This window comes from Oncorhynchus masou, chromosome 11, assembly GCF_036934945.1.
Source record: "Oncorhynchus masou masou isolate Uvic2021 chromosome 11, UVic_Omas_1.1, whole genome shotgun sequence".
Classification (NCBI taxonomy): Eukaryota; Metazoa; Chordata; class Actinopteri; order Salmoniformes; family Salmonidae; genus Oncorhynchus; species Oncorhynchus masou.
The window spans coordinates 13,766,823-13,778,886 of NC_088222.1; the positions used below are offsets into that span (position 1 = coordinate 13,766,823).

At 40.8% G+C, this 12,064-nt stretch overlaps 1 protein-coding gene across 11 annotated transcripts in view; it reads left to right on the plus strand.

The window, feature by feature from the left end:
• The first annotated feature begins 3,680 nt into the window (after positions 1-3,680).
• The window catches only part of LOC135548142 (spermatid perinuclear RNA-binding protein-like), a 183,398-nt gene continuing 175,014 nt past the window's right edge, over positions 3,681-12,064 (plus strand). For 6 of the 11 annotated variants that reach the window (XM_064977437.1, XM_064977435.1, XM_064977440.1 and 3 more), the window contains exon 1: positions 4,723-4,887. The gene's annotated coding sequence lies outside the window, so the exon portion shown is untranslated. Of the gene's footprint in view, positions 3,950-4,721; positions 4,888-12,064 lie in introns of those variants that run through there. The other 5 variants (XM_064977436.1, XM_064977439.1, XM_064977443.1 and 2 more) reach the window with 3 other exon arrangements.

Below are 12,064 nucleotides of genomic sequence, written 5' to 3' on the forward strand. Positions count from 1 at the left end.
ATTCTGTTCTAGACTAGTATACATGCCTCTGTGTGTAGTATGATTCTGTTCTAGACTAGTATACATGCCTCTGTGTGTAGTATGATTCTGTTCTAGACTAGTATACATGCCTCTGTGTGTAGTATGATTCTGTTCTAGACTAGTATACATGCCTCTGTGTGAAGTATGATTCTGTTCTAGACTAGTATACATGCCTCTGTGTCAAGTATGATTCTGTTCTAGACTAGTATACATGCCTCTGTGTGAAGTATGATTCTGTTCTAGACTAGTATACATGCCTCTGTGTGTAGTATGATTCTGTTCTAGACTAGTATACATGCCTCTGTGTGAAGTATGATTCTGTTCTAGACTAGTATACATGCCTCTGTGTGTACTATGATTCTGTTCTAGACTAGTATACATGCCTCTGTGTCAAGTATGATTCTGTTCTAGACTAGTATACATGCCTCTGTGTGTACTATGATTCTGTTCTAGACTAGTATACATGCCTCTGTGTGTACTATGATTCTGTTCTAGACTAGTATACATGCCTCTGTGTCAAGTATGATTCTGTTCTAGACTAGTATACATGCCTCTGTGTGAAGTATGATTCTGTTCTAGACTAGTATACATGCCTCTGTGTCAAGTATGATTCTGTTCTAGACTAGTATACATGCCTCTGTGTGTAGTATGATTCTGTTCTAGACTAGTATACATGCCTCTGTGTGTAGTATGATTCTGTTCTAGACTAGTATACATGCCTCTGTGTGTAGTATGATTCTGTTCTAGACTAGTATACATGCCTCTGTGTGTAGTATGATTCTGTTCTAGACTAGTATACATGCCTCTGTGTGTAGTATGATTCTGTTCTAGACTAGTATACATGCCTCTGTGTGTAGTATGATTCTGTTCTAGACTAGTATACATGCCTCTGTGTGTAGTATGATTCTGTTCTAGACTAGTATACATGCCTCTGTGTGTAGTATGATTCTGTTCTAGACTAGTATACATGCCTCTGTGTGTAGTATGATTCTGTTCTAGACTAGTATACATGCCTCTGTGTGTAGTATGATTCTGTTCTAGACTAGTATACATGCCTCTGTGTGTAGTATGATTCTGTTCTAGACTAGTATACATGCCTCTGTGTGTAGTATGATTCTGTTCTAGACTAGTATACATGCCTCTGTGTGTAGTATGATTCTGTTCTAGACTAGTATACATGCCTCTGTGTGTAGTATGATTCTGTTCTAGACTAGTATACATGCCTCTGTGTGTAGTATGATTCTGTTCTAGACTAGTATACATGCCTCTGTGTGTAGTATGATTCTGTTCTAGACTAGTATACATGCCTCTGTGTGTAGTATGATTCTGTTCTAGACTAGTATACATGCCTCTGTGTGTAGTATGATTCTGTTCTAGACTAGTATACATGCCTCTGTGTGTAGTATGATTCTGTTCTAGACTAGTATACATGCCTCTGTGTGTAGTATGATTCTGTTCTAGACTAGTATACATGCCTCTGTGTGTAGTATGATTCTGTTCTAGACTAGTATACATGCCTCTGTGTGTAGTATGATTCTGTTCTAGACTAGTATACATGCCTCTGTGTGTAGTATGATTCTGTTCTAGACTAGTATACATGCCTCTGTGTGTAGTATGATTCTGTTCTAGACTAGTATACATGCCTCTGTGTGTAGTATGATTCTGTTCTAGACTAGTATACATGCCTCTGTGTGTAGTATGATTCTGTTCTAGACTAGTATACATGCCTCTGTGTGTAGTATGATTCTGTTCTAGACTAGTATACATGCCTCTGTGTGTAGTATGATTCTGTTCTAGACTAGTATACATGCCTCTGTGTGTAGTATGATTCTGTTCTAGACTAGTATACATGCCTCTGTGTGTAGTATGATTCTGTTCTAGACTAGTATACATGCCTCTGTGTGTAGTATGATTCTGTTCTAGACTAGTATACATGCCTCTGTGTGTAGTATGATTCTGTTCTAGACTAGTATACATGCCTCTGTGTGTAGTATGATTCTGTTCTAGACTAGTATACATGCCTCTGTGTGTAGTATGATTCTGTTCTAGACTAGTATACATGCCTCTGTGTGTAGTATGATTCTGTTCTAGACTAGTATACATGCCTCTGTGTGTAGTATGATTCTGTTCTAGACTAGTATACATGCCTCTGTGTGTAGTATGATTCTGTTCTAGACTAGTATACATGCCTCTGTGTGTAGTATGATTCTGTTCTAGACTAGTATACATGCCTCTGTGTGTAGTATGATTCTGTTCTAGACTAGTATACATGCCTCTGTGTGTAGTATGATTCTGTTCTAGACTAGTATACATGCCTCTGTGTGTAGTATGATTCTGTTCTAGACTAGTATACATGCCTCTGTGTGTAGTATGATTCTGTTCTAGACTAGTATACATGCCTCTGTGTGTAGTATGATTCTGTTCTAGACTAGTATACATGCCTCTGTGTGTAGTATGATTCTGTTCTAGACTAGTATACATGCCTCTGTGTGTAGTATGATTCTGTTCTAGACTAGTATACATGCCTCTGTGTGTAGTATGATTCTGTTCTAGACTAGTATACATGCCTCTGTGTGTAGTATGATTCTGTTCTAGACTAGTATACATGCCTCTGTGTGTAGTATGATTCTGTTCTAGACTAGTATACATGCCTCTGTGTGTAGTATGATTCTGTTCTAGACTAGTATACATGCCTCTGTGTGTCGTATGATTCTGTAAAAGAGAAAGGGGAAAGGGTATGCATGCAAATTATGTTTTTGTAAAAGAGAAAGTACATGAATGCAAAGTATTTTTTTAAAGTGTGTGAGTGCGCTTGTGTGTGTGTGTGAGTGCGCTCGTCTGTGTGTGAGTGCGCTCGTCTGTGTGTGAGTGCGCTCGTCTGTGTGTGTGCCCTCGTCTGTGTGTGTGCCCTCGTCTGTGTGTGTGCCCTCGTCTGTGTGTGAGCCCTTGTCCGTGTGTATAGGCCTGTGTGTGTGTGTGTGTGTGCGCGCGCGCTCGTCCGGTGTGTGTGTGTAGCCTACTGTGTAATAAAAGTGCAATTATTGCGTGTCAAATGTTTTTGTAAAAGAGAAAGGACACAGTGTGCACTGTGCCTGTGTGTGGGTGTGTGTAGACTACTGTGTGTATATCTTAGGTATGCTGTTCCACAGGAGAGACCAGACCAGACAGACCAGAGCGCTGTGCTGCATGCCTGAAGTGGGGCCTGAAGAGTCACACCCCGCTGTGAAACGGTTCCTGTAACCACTCCTGCAACTGTACACTCAAAACTCAAATGTCCCTCAGAAGCCTGTTTAAAGAGCCTTTCTGTCTCCTTCTGTGTGTGTGTGTGTGTGTGTGTGAGGGGGGGGGGGGGGGGTTGGAGTAATTTTTATGGGTTGTTTATTTCATTATATTATATAGTGTAATATCTGATGTAATATGAACCTTAAAGTGGTGCTTGTGTGGGAGCATAATAGGTTTCCTTATACATAAAAAGCGTTGCTGTAGCATCCCCTTTGTCCTGGCCTCACAGCAGGCTTCTCTGTCATAGTGTCGCAGTAATATACATGGATAGTGAGACATTTTTTTTATAGCGTCCCAAACGATTCGCCCCCTCACCAAGCTTCCTCCTTCACCAGGCAATGCGCTAAAGTCAAGTTACATGCTATTCACTGTAGCCCTTCATATAGAGCGGCTCCAATACAGTGGGCTCAGCTGGTAACAGTATTATTACCGAGTTTGCTGTTTCCATCCGTCAATCGTCCTGCTAGGCTGAACAGGTGCGGAGAGGAAGGGGGCAATGGCAGTTTCAGCGAATCCTGGTCCTCCAATTAGGAAAAGCACACATTACCACGTGAACAAAGCCGCTCTCTGAGTGATATGGGGACAGGCAGCTCGAGGAGCAGGGGAACGCACATTTAACTGCGGGGACTGAAACCAAGCTATTACGGTAATTGATTTATCATCACACATTTATGCTGCCGTTTTGTGGATGCGGTCGGAATGGTCAGCGGTTGGTTGTTGTCGCTGTGATTTTTGTTAGGCTACAAGCGAGCATAGTGAATTCCGATCCAAAGAACGAACATCGCTAGCACAGGCATTGTACCGTGGGACTTGCTATGCTCCTCAATCAAGCGTCAAAGTATTGATAGTTAACACAGCCTCGTAATCCCACCTCTTGAGACCTCTCCGATCCATTGAATTAAAGTATGCTAATTGAACTTTATCCTATCATTTAATTTGACGCCCCTGCTATTGTGAGAATAGTCTATTTGTTGGTGCAGCGAGGCAGGCTGCTATAACCTACTTAAATTATTTATTAGACTGTGTGGCTGGAAGAAATCAATGCTCATTTTGAATGGAGACACAAATAGCCTGAAATGAGACATTTCTTGCACAAAATAAACTTTTTATTTATCAAAAAAGAACGTTCCCATACAAATGCCACAGGGCAGTAATTGAAGTCCCCGTATTAAGTTTGTCTTAATCAATATCCTATGTGTTAATGTTAATGTTACTACACATTTACCAAGTAAATGCATAGACATGTTATTTCTAGTCGTTTATATGGCTGTGATATAGTTCAGGTTGATGTTTTGATCTCCGTGCACCATGCCACTTGTCTACCCATCCTGTCAGTATACCCAGTGCTGGCGCTCTCTCAGCGCTCATAATCAACTGATCCTGTCCACGCATGCGCAGTTAGCATTCATCTTTGAATTTCGTGCAAGAAAGAAACGAGCAGGCGGGTTGTGCTGGTGTCAAACGTGCGAGCTCTGTCGCTGAACGTCGGCATTTGGTTTTTGGTCCTACCAGCGATCAGAACGGTGCCTGTTACCAACCAACGTGTGTTTGGATATCTTTTCCCACTTCAGTAACACTTCAACCGTAAGTAGTCAGCATATATTTGACATCGAACCCGTTTTGTTCGGGGATAAAGTAGTCATTCAGCTTGCGGCTGTCGTGGGCTCCGGTCTGTAGCAAGCTCGAACTCTCGACGGAGTGGCGTGTAGGGTCACCGGGACCTGTGTCGGTGTATCTGTTGTAGCTAGCTAACTTTGTAACAACTGTGTAATTGTTCTAGACAACTAAGGAAAATATACTGTTTTGTGAATTGGTACATTGTTGCTAATTTAATCAACTCTCATGGTAAATGTAAATAACGAACAAATAACTTTTTTTGACTATCAAGCAAATTAGCCAAAGCAAATGATATACTCACTCGCAATACGTCGATGTTTTCACCACCTGTGCTGTTTGGACGAGTATTTCTATAGGACCGACTAATCCATTTGTCACCTTTTTGACACTAGTAACTATTCATATACATGTGAATATTTGTTTGCTCACAAAAGCAGCCATCAATAGACGGTGTTATAACATCACCTACTGGAGCAGGTGTCAGTACTTCCGCAGTGAATAGGCTATTAAGAGAAGTGTTTAGGCTAGTAGCTAGTACTACTATGGCTAAATCATAACACCAAACTGTCAGCATTTACTTCATAATATATAACAATTTTAAATTAATCGTTATCAAAATTAGTACCAGAAATGGTTAAAATACATGCATTGTGTTTGTGGCGTGTCTTGGAAATGTATTTGAAATGTTTTACTTCTGGGTTTTTTCTGTTTTGACTGCTCTGCGCTCTTTCTGATGTCTGTAAGCAATACTCGAGTAAACAAAACGAGGTCTAAAGTAAACAAACTAGTATGTTGCTTTATTGTCATGGTTTCACAGTTTCATTGCCATGTTCTCTGTGAAACTCCAACATGAGTGTCTGGGAACAAAGAGAAAAACACTGGGGCTTATTTCCTCATTGAGGTTTGTGTCCCTCTCATCTCTTCCTCATTGCTGTGTGTGTGTGTGTGTGTGTGTGTGTGTGTGTGTGTGTGTGTGTGTGCGCAAGCGAGTGTGAGTTTAGTGTAATGCTCTGCATATGGCTCGAAATGGCTATTTTTGCTTGCAGAAATAGCAAATAGTTTGTGGGCATAGATGTGTGGTGCCAATGTTTTTTTATTTTATTGAATCTGATTGAATTTGTTATGTAAAGGTACAGAATTACAGATTTGAAATATTGGGCAATATGCTTACATGTAGCTTCTTCCAACCTACCTGCTTTTTCAAGTATCACAAATGAGCAGGTTTTGGTGCTGGAGTGGACTCCAAAGGCCATCTGAATAGAGCGAGAGATGGTGTGTTCCCATGGGGTGAAGGTTAAAGTTCAGAGCTTTGTCACTTTAGAAAGACCCTCTGTCACATTTACTGCCACTCGGATGACTCCATGGCCTTTTTGTTTTCTCCTATTGAGTGTCCCGTGGGATGTGTGTATGATGCTTAGTTCATACACTGCAGAGATTTCTGGCCAAGTGGTTCTCACTTGGGGAATGTTATGTTTACGAGAGAAAATTACAGTGACCAGACGTATACAAATACCTTTATCTTGAATGCAATCAAGTTTTTATGTTATTTCTGTTGGTGAAGAGGAAGCTGTGAATTCACTGCAGTTAGAATAGAGAACACCCTGTTTTCCAGTTCACAATCACCACATAATGTTACTGTACTCCACTATGGACTCCCGTGGGCTTGATAAACGGAGTCAGAGAAAATGTGAAGACACTCAGAATTTAGAATATACAGGGTGTAACTGTTTACCCATCCTATGAGCTCAATAAACGGCCAGCAGTTGTCATTATTAAAAGGGGAGTACAGCACCATACAGTTTCAGTTGTCATTATTAAAAGGGGAGTACAGCACCATTCAGTTTCCTCAGTCACTCTTGATGTGACAGATGTACAGTGGGGCAAAAAAGTATTTAGTCAGCCACCAATTGTGCAAGTTCTCCCACTTAAAAAGATGAGGCCTGTAATTTTCATCATAGGTATACTTCAACTATGACAGACAAAATGAGATGTTTTTTCTCCAGAAAATCACATTGTAGGATTTTTAATTAATTAATTTGCAAATTATGGTGGAAAACTTTTGCTATTGACCAAATACTAATTTATCTCAATACTTTGTTATATACCCTTTGTTGACAATGACAGAGGTCAAACCTTTTCTGTAAGTCTTCACAAGGTTTTCACACACTGTTGCTGGTATTTTGGCCCATTCCTCCATGCAGATCTCCTCTAGAGCAGTGATGTTTTGGGGCTGTTGCTGGGAAACACGGACTTGCAACTCCCTCCAAAGATTTTCTATGGGGTTGAGATCTGGAGACTGGCTAGGCCACTCCAGGACCTTAATGCTTCTTACGAAGCCACTACTTCGTTGCCCGGGCTGTGTGTTTGGGATCATTGTCATGCTGAAAGACCCAGCCACGTTTCATCTTCAATGCCCATGCTGATGGTAGGCTTTGTTACTTTGGTCCCAGCTCTCTGCAGGTCATTCACCCCCGTGTGGTTCTGTGATTTTTACTCACCGTTCTTGTGATCATTTTGACCCCACGGGGTGAGATCTTGCGTGGAGCCCCAGATCTAGGGAGATTATCAGTGGTCTTGTATGTCTTCCATTTCCTAATAATTACTCCCACAGTTGATTTCTTCAAACCAAGCTGCTTACCTGGTGCAGGTCTGTGAGAGCCAGAAATCTTGCTTGTTTGTAGGTGACCAAATACTTATTTTCCACCATAATTTGCAAATAAATTAATTAAAAATCCTACAATGTGATTTTCTGGATTTTTTCCCCCCTCATTTTGTCTGTCATAGTTGAAGTGTACCTATGATGAAAATTACAGGCCTCTCTCGTCTTTTTAAGTGCACAATTGGTGGCTGACTAAATACTTGTTTGCCCCACTGTATGGGAGTCTCTCTCTCTCTTCTCTTTCTCAATTCAATTTCATTTTAAGGGCTTTATGGGCATGGAAAACATATGTTTACATTACCGAAGCAAGTGAAATAGATCAACAAAAGTGAAATTAACAGCAAACATTACACTTACAAACGTTCCAAAAGAAAAGACATTTCAAATGTCTTATTATTTGCAAATAGTTAAAGTACAAAAGGGATAGTAAATAAACATAAATATGGGTTGAATTTACAATGGTGTTTGTTCTTCACTGGTTGCCCTTTTCTTGTGGGAACAGGTCACAAATCTTGCTGTTGTGATGGCATGCTGGTATTTCATCCAAAATATATGGGATTTTATCAAAATTGGGTATGTGGGTCTGTGCAATTGGAGGGAAATATATGTCTCTAATATGCTCATACATTTGTCAGGAGGTTAGAAAGTGCAGCTCAATTTCCACCTCATTTTGTGGGCAGTGTGCACACAGCCTGTCTTCTCTTGAGAGCCAGGTCTGTCTATGGCGGCCTCTCAATTCTCTCTCTCCTGTCTCTCAATTCAAAGGGCTTTATTGGCATGGGCCATTTTTTTACATTGCCAAAACAAATGGAATAGACCATAAACAAAAGGGAAATAAACAAGGGAAATAAACCATCAGTAAACATTACACTCACAAAAGTTTTAAAAGAATATATACATTTCAAATGTTATATTATTGGCTATGTACAGTGTGCAAATAGTTGAAGTATAAATGGGAAAATAAATATAGGTGTAGGATATGGAACATATCGGAATCGGACGATATTAGCTAAAAATGCCAACATCGGTATCGACCGATGTCTAGTTTAACGGCGACGTTAAAAACAGATGTCAAAGCTGCTGTGCATATATATATTAGATTAGTAGGTAGATGAGGTACATACCTATATAACGTAGGTACGTGACGTAATAACGGCGCGTAAAATGTTGCACTACACTTGCAACACAGCATTCCTCACCTAGCCCACAATGTCTGCTGTGTGGATCGAGCAGTCAACACGTCCAGCAGTCATTTGAAAGAGTAAGACAATTTCAGCGAGACAACTCAAAGGCGAAATCCATTAACAACAAGATAATGGAATTCATTGCCCTTGACAATCAACCATTCTCTGTCGTGGGTGATGTTGGCTTTCGCCGACTGGTCGAGCACCGGTACACACTACCAAGTGAGCTATTTCTCAGATGTTGCCCGACCGGAGTTACACAGTAATAGCATCACTGCTATTAGCTTCACGACATACATACTATGTAATGCCTTTTGGGTCTTTGTGTGTCCTAAAAGATACAGTAACACTGTCAAAGCTGTACATAAAATTCTGCAAACCCCGGACACGAACGATGTGTTTACAATACCGCGTAGGTAATAAAGCATCATTTGTTCGACCGCAACTTCTGGGGTAGTTAGCTTTAATTTAGTTTCTAACTAGCACCAATACAACCAGCCTGAAAACAATGACCAGTAGAAACTGCAGTCATTTTCATTATTCTTAGCAATGCTTTAGGAATCCTTGTGAGTAAGTATTAGCTAGGTTGCCACTTGTTGTTCTCCTATTGAAATTGAACTTCAGTTCAAGAAAATAAATAGTTACTTAACCCTGTTGCCCAAAGCTAATGTTATAAGCAGCCAGCTAGCTTCATCGGGCTACTGAGGCTCAACCGAAGAGGGTTATGTGTTGTGACGCTAGCCACAATAAGAATTAGGCACAATAGTGGAATTTGCAGTTTTCCATCAAAATAAAAGTGTCATTGACAGTGATGAAAATTAATACAAATAGTAGAATTATTCCATACTTTTATTTTGAAGGCTAACTGCAAAGTCCACAATTGTGGCTAATCCTTATTGTGGCTAATCCTTATTGTGGCTAATCCTTATTGTGGCTAATCCTTATTGTGGCTAGCTTCACATAGATGGTCCCGACCAACATTAATCAAATAAGAACTGTTTTATAAATGAGGGTTATTTTAGATGATGACACCTAGCTATACAGTTCGCTAGCTAACTGTAGCTACTGGAACAGATTATGTTATTTGACACGTCATAGTGTTGTTTGACGTTTCTTTTTTGACACGCAAAGACCCAGACGGCGTTCCATAGAAGTCCTGGTTGAGAATGAAGCGACTGAACAACGAAACAGCAAGTTAGTGGGCTTTGAAAGAAATAGGTTTTGATGATGTTTTACAGGTAATGGGGACATACGTAAATGCCAAACAAAATAACATTTTGGTCAGTGTGTGTATATAACTAGGCAAGCCCGTTAAGAACAAATTCTTATTTACAATGACGGCCCGGGACAACGCTGGGCCAATTGTGCGCCGACCCTATGGGACTCCTAATCATGGCCGGATGTGATACAGCCTGGATTCGAACCAGGGACTGTAGTGACGCCGCTTGCACTGAGATGCTGTGCATTAGACCGCTGCGTCCATGTGTGTGTGTGTTAAATATTTACTTGTACTAAAATGCTTAAGACTGATAAAATGTTAAATATTGGTTATCGGTATCAGGTTTTTTGTCAAGGAAAATATCGGTATCGGCCACAAATGTCATCAGTGCATCACTAATATGTTGTATTTACAATGTTGTCTGTGCTCCACTTGCTGCCCTTTTCTCATGACAACGGACCACAAATTTAGCTGCTGTGCTTGCAGATCTGTGGCAATTATCTCTAATGTGGTCATACATTGGATATACTTCTGTCTCGCTCGCTCTCTCTCTCTCTCTCCCTTCTGTCACTCTCTCTACTCTCTCCTACCTTCACTCTCTTCTCGCTCTCTCCCTTCTCTCTCTTCTCCTTCTCCCTACTCTCTCACCCATCTCTCTCTCTGCGTCTCTCTCCCTCTTTCTCTGCATCTCTTTTCTCTCTCTCCCTACTATTTCTCTCCTTTCTCTCTCCCCCTCTCTTCTTTCAATCTCCCCCCCTCTTCTCTTTCTCCCTTTTCCTTCCCTCTCTCTCTGCATCTCTCTCACTTGCTCAGTGTCTTCTCCTTCCTACTGATTGGATCTATTCCTGCATTCCATGCAGAGGTGATAGGAAATGTGACCGGTGGGAGTGAATATGAGCTGTTTCCTTCTGTCAGTCTCCAGGCCATGGCAGTTAAGGTCTGTCTGCTTCTTCTTTCTCTCCTGAGGTTGGTCAGCAGAAACGGTCTGAAACTGAGAATTATCGTAGCCATTGTTCTCTGGCCAGTCGGGAAGATCAGACGTTATATATATATATATATTTTTTTGCATGACACAAACATTTGTTCTTCTCTTGTGTATGGATGCAGTCAGATGGAGAAGAGTGAAGTGAAGGCTGGAGAATAGGGGTGTGTGTCTGAGGTTAAGAGAGAGAGCATCACTGAGTCAGCAGGTTTTAGCCAGGCTGGCCCTTTTTTTTGCTAAGAGCAGGAAGATTCTAAACAGCTCTTTTAAGAGCTGAAGGCCAGGTCAGTATCCTCCCTGAGGCTGTGTGTGCTTGTGTGTCAGGGTTTCCGTTAGGAAAATGTGGCGCCAGACATTTGACCAGCAGCATTTTAATTTACAGGACCCCGTTAACCGGTAATTGCCGGCTTCCCCCCCCCCTCGAAAGAATCCAATAAGTAAAAAGAACAAAAAAAGTCCTATTGTGAAATAATGCATTTTAGCCTTTTCTTTGATGGAAATACCAGTCGATTTAAATGTATTTGACTGGTCATGCTTATTGGTCTATAGCTGCTATTTGCATAATTCAGTGTTCCGAGTTCCCATCAAACGACAACTGAAAACAGGCTTCATCAGCACGTCACACACCACTTTGCAATGAACTGGAGGCTGTATTCATTTTGAAAACATAAACGTAATTGTTTGCAACCTAAACTTTTTAATACATAAAGTAGCCTATTATATCTCCTTTCCTAAATTTCTAACTGATATTTTCATCTCTGTCACATGAAACAGCTCACATGTGCAGTGCCCTTTAGACAAGTGTTTTCCCGCAAATTACATTACGGAACGAACATTTGCGCGGAGCCTACTGCCTTGTGCGCATTGCTGCGCTTATAATGTGATGATATCATAGTTTAGCTCTTTCTTCTTTAATGTTTTTTTTCTCTTACACCGCACAAGCGAGCTGGTTCATGTGACAGATGAAAATATCAATTTGAAATTTAGAAAGATGGGAGATCTAAAGATGCAACAACTAGCATGGGTTGCTAATATGACTAGGATTGTCAACAATTAGCGTGGGTTGCTAATATGACTAGGATTGTCAACAATTAGCGTGG